Genomic DNA, 16,078 nt, shown 5'->3' with positions numbered 1-16,078 from the left:
GATATTGGGTTTCTCCGCCCATGCAATAAATCAGATCAGGCTGAATTAAAAGTCCAGGTTTAATCTGAGCAAATCTGAGGTCCATGGGCTGGACCTCAAATACTCGCTAGTCAAGGTCTCCAGCATCTCAGGGGGAGGAGCCACCATTTGGTGGGCTGTTTCAGGGGTGTGGTCTGGAGAGAGAGAGGCGGGGCTTCCACCTAAACGGAGCCCACTGTCATTAATCCCGTGAGGATGATGCTGAATATGAATGATATGAATATGGGCCCTGAGCAGTGGACACAGATGCAGTTCGAGTTCTGTTTTCGTCTTCCGAGAACCCAGTGTTACTACGTACGATTTTTATCTGCCATGGTGTCGTGTAACTTGCTCCTGTTTGGAGAGTTGGGTGTTCCAGCCTTGCATGGTTATAGAAAACACCATCATCAATATCCTTGCTCCCCTCTCTGCCTATCTTATTTCTTCGGGATAAATACCCAGAAGTTGGATTACACAGTCAAAGGATGTCATTTCTGTGATGCTAGCTACGTTTTGTTATATTACATAACGCAGTTAGGGATCTTTTGTGTGTGTGTGTGTGTGTGTGTGTGTGTGTGTGTGTGTGTGTGTGTGTGTGATTGTGGATGGGGGCATTGGCTCACACCACAGGACTCACGTGGAGGTCAGAGGACAACTCTGTGGAATTGGTCCTCCCTGTTTACCTTTTTGGGGTTCTGGTGATTGAACTTGGCTCACCAGACTTCCTGGTAAGTGATTTTACCTATTGTGCTATCTCGCTTACCCAGGACCCCTAATTTTTGTTTTGTTTTGTTTTGTCTTTCGAGACAGGGTTTCTCTGTGTAGTTTTGGTTCCTGTCCTGGATCTCAAAACCAGGCTGGCCTCGAACTCACAGAGAGATCCGCCTGGCTCTGCCTCCTGAGTGCTGGGATTAAAGGCGTGCGCCACCACCGCCCAGCTCTGGACCCCTAATTTTTAAAGGTCCAGAATCCTCTCCTAGCACCTTTAATTTCTTTCTTTCTCTCCCTCTCTTTTCTTTCTCTCTTGTCTCTCTCTCTCTTTCTCTGGCTTCTTTTTTCTTTCTCCTCTCTCTTGCTTGGGGAACATAGAAAGGGGGCAGGTTTGTGACAGAGCAGGCCAGAGGTTAGCGCGGCCACCGAGGGAGGCAGGAAAAGCAGACATTTCTTTATTATTTGTTCCTAGCTGTTCAGCTGCAGAAAGCAAGCGCCAGCTGCTTCCCTGAGTCGAGGAGAATCTTCTGTAACAATCAACAAACGAAGAGCACTGCTTACTCAGACTTTCTTGCCTTCTGGGGAGATCAATGGACTTTACCATTTCAATTATCTTTCACAATATCCCCTGGTGCTAGCTCAAACGGCCCTCTCTGAACAAACATTCCTCTCCAGAGCAGGAGGTTTCCTAAACTTTTTGGCTCTTTTCTTCTCATCCTCCATCAGTTTGAGCTCCTTTCAAAGGACCTGTCTTCCCTCCGACTCCAAAGCGCCCCTGCTCAGCCTTCCTTTTCTAATTTTACACTAGGTATGAGGGGCATGCTTCCATTATGAGCAGCAGGGGTCTTCTGATGAATTCTAAGGCCAGTCTGTGGCTGGTGCTAATGCTAAAATTCATGGGGAATGCTGGAGACTCCGAAGGGGGAGGGACCAAGCCGCTTGACTCTGGCTTGCCAATGTGAAAACTTACTGCACCGCTCCACAGTCCCAGCCTAGCGGTGTGGACACCCATAGATCAGAGGACAGAAACACAAGCCCTAACAGTTATGCTCAATTGAATGTTGACAAAGGCGCCGGGAGAATTCCACAGGGTGGGGGATGGTCTTTGAAACAAATGAAAAGTCACTGGAACAACTGGATATCCACATACAAAAGAATCGATCTGGACGGCCGCTTAACATCACACACAACAATAAGCTTCCAGTGGACCTAGATATCTGAGCTAGAACTGGGAATACTAAGTGACCTTCAGTCAGGTGATTATCTTGGCTCTAACACTAAAACACAAACTGATAGAAAAGATAAACTAACAGGTTTATAGTTTGAACTTCATCAAAATTTAACACATTTGTGCTTTAAAGGGCACAATCAAGAAAATGGAGGAACCCGGTGTGGTGGAGTACACCTTTTAACTCCAGCACTCAGGAAGCAGAGGCAGGTGGATCCATGTGAATAGAAGGCCAGAGGCTAACCTGGTCTACTTAGTGAATTCCATGCCAGATATGGGGTTTGCACTTAGAATATTCATAATTCAATCATGAGGAGACACATAATCGAATTTTTAGAAGGACAGTGGGTGAGGGATGCAGCTCAGTGGTAGAATGAATAAGCAGAGTGCTCCAGGCCATGGGCTTAATCCCTAGCCACAGAAGAAATACATAAATAAATAGATAGATAAATAAATAAATAAAATAAAAATGAGCAAAAGATTATAATTTTATTCCAACGTAATTACAGAAGCGGCTAATGGCACCTGAGAAGTCTTTTGGTGACATAAAGCGTGAGCGTGTCCAGATAGTTCTGCTCCCCACTGTGACTACGACCTCCCAGAGAAACTGGTGAGGAGAGGGAGGAGGTGGAAACCTTGCATGCTGCTGGTGGGAAAATAAAAGGGAAGCACCCACTTTGGAGAAGCTTGACTCGTCCCTCTGAACCCGGAAAATGGAGTTACCATGACCTAGCAATTCCAGTCCTAGGTGTGTGCCCAAGAGCAATGAAAACGTGTCTTTGCAAGCAAGAGTCGGCAGAGTGGAAACAACCTCGCTGTCTGTAAACTGATGTGTGTCACACACAGCTAAAGTGTGACATGTCCGTCCAGAATAGTGTTATATCCAGCAGCAAAAAGGAATTGCGTTCGGACAGATGCTATCACATGGGTGAGTCACACGGAGGGTAAAAGAAGCCAGAAACTAAAGATGACATATACAGTGTGACACCACTCACACACAACGTCAGAACCGGCAAACGGTGCGGAAACTGTAGCCATCCTCTAGGATTAGAGGGAGCACAGGGCTGGGACGGGGCACAGGGGTAACAAGTCACCGTGAACAGATGGCGGTTTCTCTGCAGAATGAAGGAAATGTCTAAAGTTAATTGGGGTCCTGGAGGGACTGCTCTGTAACCTACTGAAAACGGAACTGCAGCCTTCAAACACGCCAGCTTTGCAGTCTATAAATCACATCTCAATAAAGATGTGTTTAGAGAGCGGCTTCTTTTGGACTCTGGAAAAGAGACAGCAGATTGTTCGGGTTGACTGCCCTCAAGAAATTCGCTCGTGTGATGCATGAAGGAGCATGCTATGGGACTGGCCTAGGGGGCTGCTGCTGGCGGTGAAGGCCGAGGGGGAGAAGGGCCAAGGGAAGAGGAAGAAGACGGGATGGAGAGTAGAAGAACTAAGGGCTAGGAATGAGGACCTGTCAGAGCTGCTTCCAGAAATGAAGTCACAAATCATCTCAGGGCTGCTAAACCAGGGGAGAATCGGGAGGAGACAGGGAGCAGACTCTTCAGATGCCTTCAGAGTGAGCCATGGAAGAGGGAAAGGATTTAGCTGATCTGCTGAGTAAGTGTGTAGAAAGCCATTGCTTGGCTCACAGCAAGTATTCAGCAAGAGGATGCAGGCATTGCAGTCAGTTGGCAAAAGAGATTCTGATTGATATTAGCAAATCTTATCAAAGGAAAATGATGCTGCCGTTCAGAAAATAGCCGCAAAAGATAAGAGATTAACCCTTTCTACAAATAAAAGGGCAGATTAACATCTGCTAACTTTCTAAGAAACTGCTTCTTCATTTAAGCAGAAATTCAAGCATGCAATCCGTTCCTTGGATCTCAATTGTGTGTGTGTGTGTGTGTGTGTGTGTGTGTGTGTGTGTGTTACCCATGGTAACAGGAGGAAACCAAGGAAGCCCTGAGTGAGCCCTGAATGTGTGCTGTTGAAATGGGTATGGCCACGTCAGGAACCTCAGAGCCTCAGGCTCATGAAGGAATGGCCAAGCCTTCTCCACCCTAAGTGAAGTTCAGAGGCAATGGCAAAGTCTGGTCCGTGTGTGGATATTGGTAGCATGTGAAGAAAACGTCCACCATAGCTTTCTCCCCTCATCTTCTCGGCCTGAAGACTGCTCCCTACAGAGACTGTTCCTACTGAGATTAGCTACACTTGTCTCCTTGATCCAGCTGCACACCATAACCCCTGCCTCGCTGTTTATCTCTGCAATGGCCCTGACTCTTTGTTCAACTCTATGTAATAAACCTGCTGGGCTTCTGGTGGGATGCTGCAGTTTCGCCATCAGAGATCTCAGTCTACCCAAGCCAGCTTTTCTTTGTGCTCATGGGTCCATCTGTCTGTCTTTTCTACAATCCTTTGCCGCCATAGTCAGGTCCATCTATGGAGCCATGTTGGATGTGGCAGTAACTTTCAAAACAATTAAGCCCCAAATTAGAGACAGATTTGATTTTACATGTATGTGGTAGCTTGAATGAGCATGGCCCCCATAAGCTCTTGTGTTTGAATGCGTGGTCCCCAGTTAGTGGAACTGTTAGGGGAGGATTAGGAGGTGTGGCTTTGTTGGAAGAGGTGTGTCACTGGGGTTGGGCTTTGAGGTTTCAACAGCTCATGCCAGGCCCAGGCTCTCTCTTCCTCTGCCTAAAACCTGTAGATCAGATGTGGGCTCTCTGCTACTGCTCCAGCGCCATGCCTGACTGTCTGCCTGCTGCCATACTCCCTGCCGTGATGGTCATGGCCCCACCCTCTGAAACTGTAAGCAGGCCCCCGGTTAAACTGCCTTCCTTATCAGTTGCCTTGGTTATGGTGTTTCTTCACAGCAACACAATAGTGTAACTAATCCAATGTGACTGTTTATTTCAATGAATAATTAAAAAAAATAAGATTGCAGGAGAAAGAGGCTGGGGAGATGGCTCAGTGGGTAACAGAACTTCCTGTATATGCATAGGATGAGTGTTCCCCAGCGCCCACATAAAGCGCCTGCATGGTGGCTAGCACCTTTAATCCCAGCACTCCAAAGGGAGAGGCAGCTGGATCTCTGAATTTGAGGCCAGCCTGGTCTACAGAGCAGTTCCAGGGCACTGAGAGCTACAAAGTGAAGCCCTGTCTCAAAAAACTAAACCAAACCAGCCAGCCAAACAAACAAACAAACAAACAAACAAAAACGGAGCACATCTGAATATGTGTGTAACCCTAGCCCTGGGGAGTGGAGACAGAGGAGCCCTAGAGTTCCTCCCAGTCCACCTAGGCAAGATGGTGAGAGTCTGCTGAGTAAAAGATCATCTCAAGGTGGGCAGTGGCACACGCCTTTAATCCAGCATCGGGGGAGGCAGGCGGATTCTGTGAGTTCGAGGCACTGGTCTACAGAGTGAGATCCAGGACAGGCACCAAAGCTACACAGAGAAACCCTGTTTGGAAAAATCAAAAAAACAAAAAACAAAAAAAGACCATCCAAGGCAACAGGAAGAGGATATAGAAAGGCACCACATCCTCCCTGGCTCAGACGCACTCCCACACAATATAAGCAACATACAAGAATACAGGACAAGTTAAAAATATAATGATATTATTATACTCATTGCTCATTGTATCTAGTTACACACACACACACACAAACACACACACAGTCAGCTCTTTAAAAGTTCAGAGCATTAGCGGGCGGGGTGGCGCACGTTTATCCAGCATTGGGAGGCAGAGGCAGGCGGATCTTTGTGAGTTCGAGGCCAGCCTGGTCTACCTAGCGAGTTCCAGGAAAGGCGCAAAGCTACACAGAGAAACCCTGTCTTGAAAAAAAAAAAAAAAAAAAAAAGTTCAGAGCATGTCAGGACACAAATCACATCACATGAGTCTCTTCCTTGCATGTCTCAGCCCCTCCCAATCAAAGTCTGGCTTTCTCTGCCAGCCCTCTAACACTGGGCAGAAGAGACAGACAGAACAGCTGTGACTAGGGTTTACTCATCTGTGTAGTAACTAGATGGTCAGAGTTAGAAATGTAACACGTGTAAAAGCCACATGCAATTTTTTTTTGTTTGTTTTTTTTGTTTGTTTGTTTGTTTTTCGAGACAGGGTTTCTCTGTGTAGCTTTGCGCCTTTCCTGGAACTCGCTTTGGAGACCAGGCTGGCCTCGAACTCACAGAGATCCGCCTGCCTCTGCCTCCCGAGTGCTGGGATTAAAGGTGTGCGCCACCACCGCCCGGCGCAATTTTAACATTAGTAAAAGCCACATTGTGCCTATGATTTTAGTTCTAATAGAAAATCAACCCTCCCTGCCCCGACCAGAAGAGAGTGACAAACTCAGATAGGAGGTGACTCATTAAGATCTCAAGAGAGGAAAGGCAAATCTCTCATTTCCAACGGAAAAGAAAAAATGCAGGGGAGATGAGTCAGCAGTTAAGAACACTTGCTGCTCTTACAGCGAGCGCTCCAGGGTCTGTCCCAGCACCCACATCACGTGGATCCCAGCTGTCCTGTGACAGCGTGCCAGTGGATCCAATGCCCTCTTCTGGCCTCTGCTGGCACTTCATTCATGTACACACACACACACACACACACACACACACACACACACACACTAAACAAATCTTGAAAAAATAAAAAATACCGCTCATGCACTCCGCCCAGCTCCTCACCTCCCATAGTGTGGTATCCTAATGAACAGCTCCAGAGCTCTCTGTCCTCACACATCTGGTCACAATCTGTGACAGAAACAGTCACCCCCCCACTACTGCAGTTTGGAGCAGTCCTAATTCTTACACACAACTTGAAGAATGTCCTTGACTATTGCAGCAAGTGGGCAAACCCTAGGCACACACCCAGACTGAGGCTTGCAGGATTGTCTGTGCTCCAAGGTGCCTCCCATTCCCGGTCCCTCCTTCCCCGACAGGAAGATGGGAAGGTGGCAGACAGGAAGAGAGGCAGTGAGGAGCGGGAAGAGGGAGGGAGGCAGTGTGTGTGTGTGTGTGGGGGGGGGATCGCACAGTCATCTGATCACAAACTCAATTCTTCTCCTCTGAGTCTTTCTAACTCACTGCTGTCAGAGTTGCTAAAACTAAGACATCTCTACCACGTGTAAAGAGGCCACGTGAGAAAGCAAGCCCATTTCTCCAGAAATCTCTCCCTTTCCTCCTAATGCCATGCCCCAGATGCCTGCATTTTAGTTTCAAAAATGAGCTGGGTCTTGGAAGACCCGGGGTCAAGTGACTGAAAGCGGAACATAACATGCTGTGAGATAAGGCGACAGACCCCAGGGCACACCTCGTCTCCTTCTCGGTGAGCCTCAAGTCAGCCCTGGTTGCTTCTTGGACAGGAAGTGAGGCAAAGGGTGAGTGCAGGACTTGACAGGGTCAGGCACAAGCAAGTTGTCCTCCTAGAGGCAAGAACAGCACTTCCTGTTCTGTCCTCTGAAGTGTGAGCTTGGCACCCTGTGAAGATTCAAGTGCCCACTTCGAGCCAGGCAGCCTTTCCACCACACTGAGAATGTTGTTCCAGTTCTCAGAGTTCCGACTCTTCAGCCCCCAAAGCAGGGCCCAGCTCTCACGTCCCTGATGCTGAGGTAATGGATCCGGGGAGGTGAATCAGAAGATGTTGGGAGGCTGTGCACTGGGGAGTTCCCAGCCTCCCTTGTGTTTCAAGTCTACACACCTCACACCTTTCATGCCCCTGTATAACCCAGGCTTTGGAGGGATTATCAGTTTCGATAGCAAAGGGAAGAGATATAAATAGGTGGGCTGTGGCAAAATCAGAGGTGAAGTGTCTTTGATTCTCCCGTCTCCATACTTTCTCTTCCCCCTCCAATGAAGTGACGACCAAGTGTTCACACCGAGTGTGTAATGGAGTACATAACTGTAAAGTGTTCACACCGAGTGTGTAATGGAGTACATAACTGTAAAGTGTTCACGCCGAGTGTGTAATGGAATACCTAACCGTAAAGCTTCCAATAGGGAGTTCCAATTAGTTACACAGCCCTCCGAAAAGGGTATGTGCGTTACTAGAAGCAGCTTTTCAGGCAGGCAGATAGCAGAGGTACACTAGAGGACACGCGAATCAACACAGGCAGAGAGAGCTATTAACCAATACGTTCCCCAGACCGTCATACTCAAGGATGGACTGGACTCAGCTGGGCTAGATGGCGTAATAGAGATGAATGGTTCAGTCATTTACCCAGAGACCTTTCTACATTTCTGGTGCCTTTTCCTTTCAATTTTTTTTTTTTAATTTTTTTTTTTTTTTTATTTTGAGGTGGGTGAGTGTGGTGCACACCTTTAATCTCAATACTTGGGAGGCAGAGGCAGGCGGATCTCTGAGTTTGAGGCCAGCCTGGTCTACAGAGTGAGTCCCAGAGCAGCTGGGGACACTTGTCTCGGAAAAACCAAGAAATAAAATTATTTTGTAAGTGTTTTGCTTGTGTGTGTGTGTGTGTGTGTGTGTGTGTGTGTGTGTGTGTGCGCGCGCATGCACGTGTGCCATGTGGAGGCCAGAAGAGAGCATTGGATCCCCTGAAACTAGAGTTACCGATGGTCATGAGCCACCATGTGGGTGTGTGCCTCTGCAAGAGCAGTCTGTGATCTTAACCCCAGAGTCATTTCTCCAGCCTCCCCCACGACTCCCCAGCCCCGTGTGGAGGCTTTTGTCTCTGCCCACCTGTCACGGCCAGTACCTAGAGACACTCATGGCAAGCCAAGGAGGCTGTATGGGGGAAGTAGACAGGACGAGGGTGTACTGACAATTTATTAAACTCTGTGGCTTCTCGCTCCCTCACCAGGGGGTGCGTCCTGGGTCATGCTGGGCGCTCTGCAGCTTTGTGGTGGGTATCGGTTTGTGCTTCCTTCTCTTTGCTTTCAAATTTAATGTCTTCCTGTTACAGTCTGAGCAGTTCTAATAAACCACAGCCCCACAGCCCCACAGCAGCTACCACAGCATGCAACTGGATCCATCTCGGGGGTAAGGGTAGGGCAACCCGGGGTGAGGGTGGAGAGGTAAGGAAGAAGAGGGGTGGAAGCAGCTGGAAAGAAGAAAAATCCCCAGGAGAGAAGGCTGTGATGAGTCATAGGGGAGTCTTCCAGTGTAATTTAAAAACACCTCCCAGGCTCTGCTGAGTTAGCCTCTTTAAATACATTTTCATGTATATGATGGGGAGAGTTTCTTTTTCTTTCCTTTTTTTTTTTTTTTTTTTTTTTTGAGCCAAGATTTGCTTATGTACCCCAAGATAGTCACAAGCCAGCAAACCCTCCTGCCTCCCAAGTACTGGAATTACTGGCATGTATCACCACACCCAGTTTAAATTATGATTGTTTTGTTTTGTTTTGAGACAGGGTTTCTCTGTGTAGTTTTGGTGCCTGTCCTGATCTTGGTCTATAGACCAGGCTGGCCTTGAACTCACAGAGATCCGCCTGGCTTTGCCTCCCGAGTGCTGGGATTAAAGGCATGTGCCACCACCACCCAGCTAAATTATGATTTTTTATATAAGAATTATTTAAAATTTCAGTGTCCAGGTTCTGTTCTGATTCAGAACAATGACATTTTGAGGTGAGCATTGAGTCTGGATACATTTGAGGCCCTGTAGCAGAATGCATTAGAGAAGGAAAAAGTGAAGGTCTAGAAGAGGAAGCAGGGGTGGTCCAGGGGTGGTCCAGCTGTGGCCCAGTGCTACTGCTGAAGGGAGGGCTTATGAGCTGGTAACTTCGGACAAGATCCAGAGGACAGTTTGAAGCCAAAGGGTTTTAAAAAAGGTTGCATTTACCAGAACTGCATTGATGGAAGCAGCATCATGAAGGCTGGTAGGAAGCAGGGAGACACACACACACACATACATACACACACACACACAGAGCATCATGAAGGTTGGTAGAAAGCAAGGTGGGAAAACAGCAGGCAAGAGACTGGCAAAAGGTAGATCGCAAAGCCCATGCAGATGGCACACACACAAGCAGATGGTGACAGCAGAAAATGGGGATGTGGGAGACGTCTTCTTGTTAAACTGGACGCTGATGGGAGTTGAAGAGTAAATACTCAAGGTGATCCCAGACGACTAGCTAAGCCGGTGGCCACTGGTGTATTTCGGTGAACAGCACTACAGGAAGAATAGCTTTACTTTTTTTTTAAAGACATGGTTTTTCTGTGTAGCCTTGACTGTCCTTGAACTCACAGAGAAGGAAGAACAGCTTTGAGGGGGTGAGTTAGCTGATAAGGCTTCAGAATTCTCAAATGGGGTTCTGGGTGGCAGCTGAACATATAAATGTGGAGTTCTGTGGAAGGTGAGATTTGGATACTATTGATATATAGGTCTGGGAGTACCATGGGAGCACTAGACTTCTTGTGAAGGATAGGAAGGAAGGGGCTGATACAGTGCAGGAGCTTATAAAGAAGAGGAGCCTGCAAAGGATGCTGACGATCCATGGCTAAGGTAGGAAAAAACAAAGCAGTGCAGGGAAACTGGACCACAGGAAAACAGCAACTGTGTCAAAGCGGATGTGGTCCTTAGCATCCAATGCTAACGTCCAGAAGAAAGATAAAGGCAGATGTGTTCACTGGATCTCGTGCTACAGGGTGAGGTGCTGTCACTCCTGTTCTCAGGAAAAGCGCTTTCGACATGCTGTGAGCCATTGCCATTGCCGAACGGACAAATGAACGAGAACTGAGATTAGAAACGGCAAAGGGACACAGCTCACTAGCGAGGTACACACAATTCCCCTTTACGCGATCCCTAACTTGTATATTTTGCTCATTTCAGGATGTGGTGGGAGTGAGGCTGACTTATGCATAAACAAAAGTCTCAAGAATATATATATTTCCCCAAAGGTAGAGCTGAAGTTAGGAAGGGACTTATGCCATGTTCAGAAGATTCAGCCAGCGACAGCCGCCTATCTGCTCTCCAGTGCCAGTGTGGGCATGGGTGTTAGTTAGACTTCGCCAAGAGTGTGATGCAATTCTCAAGAACAGGAAGAGGTTTGGCCGAAATGGAGAGAAGGTTCTGACCTGGGGGTGGAGTGGAAACCAGGGCAGTCTTTTTCAAAAGGGCTAAGCCAGAAATGAACGGGCAAAAGCAGAAGGAACTGAAAAGCTTCCTGAAAGCCTTCCTCTCCCGTCACTCACAACAGCTGGCAGAAAAGCGTCGCGCTGAAAATTGGCTCTTCTGGTACTTATTGCAAGAGAGAAATTACTCACCCCTGGGGTCCTCTTGACATAAAAGGCATTTCCCTGAACTTTTCTCCTCAAGCAGAGAACGACTATTCTGAGAACAGATGAGAAAATTCATCTATAAAATAGGAATAAAGCAGCCCATGGGGCCTCAGCGACGATCAAATGACAGCATTTCTGTGAACGTAAACCTTAACGTTACTGAGAGTAGTTCAGAAGTCAGTTGCTGATGTTTTTCAAGATGATTCACTGATTAAGATTTAAAAACCTAAGAACGTTTTAAAATGACTTTCTCTGTATGACTGGAGGCACTGAGACAGCACCAATATGTACATACACCCCTGGGAATCACCCTTCGGACTCAGGGAGGCACCAAGGGTTAAAAAAAAAAAATCAGGGCTAAATATCTCAATGTTCTCCTACAAAAATTTTAGAATTTAAACTCATCCAGGTGTGGGGCACACGCCTTTAATCCCAACACTCAGGAGGCAGAGGTAGCCAGCCTGGTCTACCTACATAGGGAATTCCAAGAAAGCCAGAGCTACAGTGAGACCCTGTCTTTCAAAAGCCCAAAGTAAAATTAAAACGAATAAACAAAACCAAATATTAAGTTACATCTAAAAGCTCTGGTAGGGCTTGGTGTGGAGTACTTGCCCAGAAGACACAGGATCATGGACCGGATCTCCAGCACTGTAAAATACCAAAAAAAATTTTTTTTTTTAATGTGGAAACATGGGATGGGGAATGGGAAGACACACCAGTCAGCAAAGTGCTTGCTTGCTCAAGCATGAGGACAGGAGTTTAATTTCCAGGACACACCCACTAAAAGCTAGTTACGCACGCTTAGAATCCCAAGGCTGCCGGGACAGAGCCAGCATGGTTTCCAGTGCTTGAAGGCTGGCCAGTCATTTTTCTTTTTCTTCATGCAGCCCTGGCTAAAGTGGAACTTGCTCTGTCATCAAGGCTGGCCTCAAGCATGTTGTTTTTCCACAAGCATGCCTGTTACCCTTGGGGGGTCAGGGCCCCTGGAACTGCAGTCACAGTTGTGATCTACCATGTGGATACTGAGAATCGAACCCGGGTCTTCTGGAACAGCAGCCAGCGTACTTAACTGTCACTGTTCTCTACAGCAGAGGGGTTTTCCTCTCAGTGGAGGAAGCAGCGGACTTTGGAGTTTTGCTGCCCTCTGCTGGGAATACTCATGGTTTTAGATGTGAACCAGAGCATGGTCTACGTCTCAGGACTTGGAACCAGAACAGTAAGATAACCACCAAAGAGGTGTCAGTTTCCGGAGGAAACAGGCAAGAATGCTCGAGTTGCACAGATTTTTTTTTTTTTTAAATTAAGTGCTAGGTATCAAAGTCAGAGCCCTGTGGATGATACAGGGCTACATCGCCAGTCCTCAGTAGATGGAGACACAGTCTCCCGTGTAGCCCAAAGCTGGGCTAGAATCCCAAATCTTGCTTTTTCCCCAGTGCTAGGCATGGGTCACTGTACTAGGCCACAGCGCTCTTCTTGGACATTTATAATAGTGATGATGACTCATTGTGTACTTATAGATTGCAGCCCATGAATAGGCAGAGATTGCCATTGGCATTCCCACATGTGAAAACTGAGGCACACAGTACTATACAATTTATCTAAAATCCTACTGCTAGAATGGTGAGCTGGACCTAGAAGTAATGCCATGGATCCATAATGTTTTGTTTTGTTTTGTTTTCTACCAATTCACCTGCTGCATTTGTTAAAAGCAATGTCTGTTACAATTCCATACAAATCTCTCTCTTCAGTAATGTCCGTTTTACCACAGTATTTGGTGAAGGTTCGCTGCTTTGCATCTGATTCTAGTCCAGTGCCCTCACTGAGCACCTACACAACCATCAAGGAGAAAACAGCTTCCCATGTGGATTCCGCCATTGGAGGTCAAAACTAAGCCTTAAACCATCCCCATCGTGGAAACATGTTTACATTATGTGACATACTGACCAAGGCATGTATCATTGGAATCACCTTTTCAGATGAAAAACTGTTATATGATTCGCTGATATGAAAGTTCATTAAAGTATCTACACAATGTAAACTCTATCAGAGGAGCGATGGTCCACTGGGAACCTCCTGACAGACCTCTGCTGGCCTCCTTTCCCTCCTAGTTCGCCCTACTTCTCTCCTTTCTTACCTTTCAATTGCTTCTGTCCCAAAGAATCAATTTTGCTTGTTAACCCCCAACTCCGAAGTGCTCACTATGTATCCGCCTTCTTGGTGTCTTGTTCTGGTTCTTTTCATGTGCCTCTCCCTGCCCCAGTTCCTTTAATACCACTTTGCTGATGTTTTCATTCAAATTATTTCCCCAAAAGTGTGCATAAAATTTTACAATTCCTTGAACTGACCCTGCAAAAATATGCTGAGTATGTCCCACGAATTAGCCGCTGGCTGAGTGGCAAGGATCCAAAGGCCAGAGAAAGAACTGGTTTCTACTGTAAGGACCTCGCAGGGCATACATTTAGGGACAGAGACAAGTACTTTTGAGTTGCTGGGTTCCCCATGCTGGAAATGTGAGCACATTACTGTGGGAGGATGGAACTAGAGTTCTCCTAGGTCTGTGAGAAAGAGTGTCCGAGGACACTGGAAAGCTTTATACTGGGGGCATGAGCTGGGTCTTAGAAAGATGACAACTTTAGCAGACTTAAAGGGAAAAGACCAGGCATGGAGACATGCCTGCAAATCCAGTACATGGGAGGCGGAGGCAAGAGGATCAGGAGTTCAAAGCCATCCTCTGCTACATAGTGAGATGGAGGCCCCACTATGAAGTGGGCTATATGAAACCAACTCAGGGGGCAGGGAAAGGAAGAAATCACACAGAAAGTCATTCTGGAGCAAAGGATTGGAGTGAGCCAAGGCATGGGGTAAACGCTTGGTGACAAGCACCTAGGCTAAATGGTGTGACCAAAACAAACATGTCCACAGTGTGAGAAGAGAAGTCTAGAACAGCACGGGAGCCAGGGTGTGACCTGGAGTATGCGATCTTTCACTCTGTAGAAAATGAGGTGCAGTTAATCCTTCTGGAAGACTCGTGGTATTCCGACAGTCCTGGAAGAGACATGTATAAGAAAAGCAGTAAGGCAGCTACTGCAAGAGTCTGTGTCAGTCACCAAATGCTCACACCAAGGCAGAACGCTGGGGAAGGAGGAAATGGACAGGAAATGGTCGGAGGTTAAGGAAAACAGTGTGTTTACAGTTGAGTTGGAGGTTGGCAAACAAGGGGCATCAGATGCCGGGCACAACTTCATGTACGGGTAAAAGAGTCGGACATGAGGAAGCTGGTCAGGTCTATCTTCAAGGCCAATGGGGTACATGCTTTACATACAATTACTTATGGAACACTAAAAACAGATATCCAATAAGCAGGAAACGTGTCTCCAAGCTTGTTTGAAGATAAGCAAACTTGAGAATTAGCAGCAATACATGCAATAGCTGAAGCTCGCCCTATGGAAAACCAGAGAAGTTTGTGTTTTGATGTCTTCCACTTGCTCACGTTTTGTTTTCTCCAAAGGGATTCCTTAAAGAGGAGTTTATCACTGTTAACTAAAATACTTGGGGGGGGGGATTGGGAGGACCTTTTAAAAATCAATTAAAAATAAAACCAGGGCTAAAATCAGTAAATGTAAAGCACAGTAAGTTACAAAGCGCTCACAGAAGCAATGCCACAACACGAGGCTGAGCAAAGCTGAGCAAAGCTGAGCAAAGCTGAGGAATGGAAAAGTGAGGCAGAGTGAAGAGAATGGACAAAAGAATATAAGAAAAAAGGGGAGTCTTCCTTTTCTTTTTTTTTTTTTTCTAAAATTTTCACTTTGTTAACCCCCTAGTGAGTCAGATATAGAAAACACTGGAATGGTGCTGAGACTGAACTGTAAAAGGGAGCAAATACAACAAGGAAAGACGTAACATATGCCAAGGATGAAAAAGGGTAAACAATATCATAGGAACAAAAGTTAAAAAGAACGAAGGCCGATAACTCAAACGAAAACCTTAAACACATGTAGCTTTCAAAGTAAGCATGCCAACAGGAACTGAATAGGACAAAGAAAACAAGGACAAACATATCTGCATCATCCCTTAGGGTCAGTAAGCAGGACAGTGTAGTGAATCGGAATCTTGCAGCCCTGGGCTCACACACTTACTTACCTGAAAAACCAAACAACAAAAGTAGTTTGTATTGAATAAGTATTTCAATGCGCTACTTATGCAACCTCAGGCAAGCAAAACCAAACCAAAAAAAAAAAAAAGTATAAACTTAAAATAGTATGTCTAAAATGTCCAGGACTTGGTGATCAATAACGAGCTACCACAGAAGAAATTCTAGTGTATGCTACTATATCGAAGTCTGAATTCTAATTCTTCAAAGCTAAAACATGGATGGTTAGTCCGGCGGGCTAGCGAGCTATTACAAAACAGTAACATCCTTACAACCCTGGCTATTTGCATACTGCTGAACCATCTGAAACCACTTAGCTGCCCAGGCTCAGCCTGTAGTATTAAGTACACAGAATCAAAAGCATCAGTTTTGTGGCCAACAACACTCGGGATTTAGTATTGAAAATTTCTACTAAGGTTGAGAATTTAAATTGTGAGGGGTTTTACTGCATCTTGTTAAATCCCGTGTGCACAAAAATTATCTTTTAATTTTAATTTTTATTTTTTTGTTTTGTTTTGGAGACAGGGTTTCTCTGTGTAGCTCTGGCTGTCCTGGATCTGACTCTGTAGACCAGGCTGGCCTCAAACTCACAGAGATCCACCTGGCTCTGGCTCCCGAGTGCTGGGATTAAGGGTGTGCGCCACCACTGCCCAGACCTCTTTTTAATTTTTTGTAACGTGTTTACTGTGTGAGTGTGTGTGTGCGCCACGGCATGTGTGTGGTCAGAGGACATTCCATCCTCT

The sequence above is a fragment of the Peromyscus leucopus genome, chromosome 6 (genome assembly GCF_004664715.2).
Source record: "Peromyscus leucopus breed LL Stock chromosome 6, UCI_PerLeu_2.1, whole genome shotgun sequence".
NCBI classification, from domain to species: domain Eukaryota; kingdom Metazoa; phylum Chordata; class Mammalia; order Rodentia; family Cricetidae; genus Peromyscus; species Peromyscus leucopus.
The sequence above is the reverse complement of the archived record's forward strand: the minus strand, read 5'-3'. Positions refer to the sequence as shown.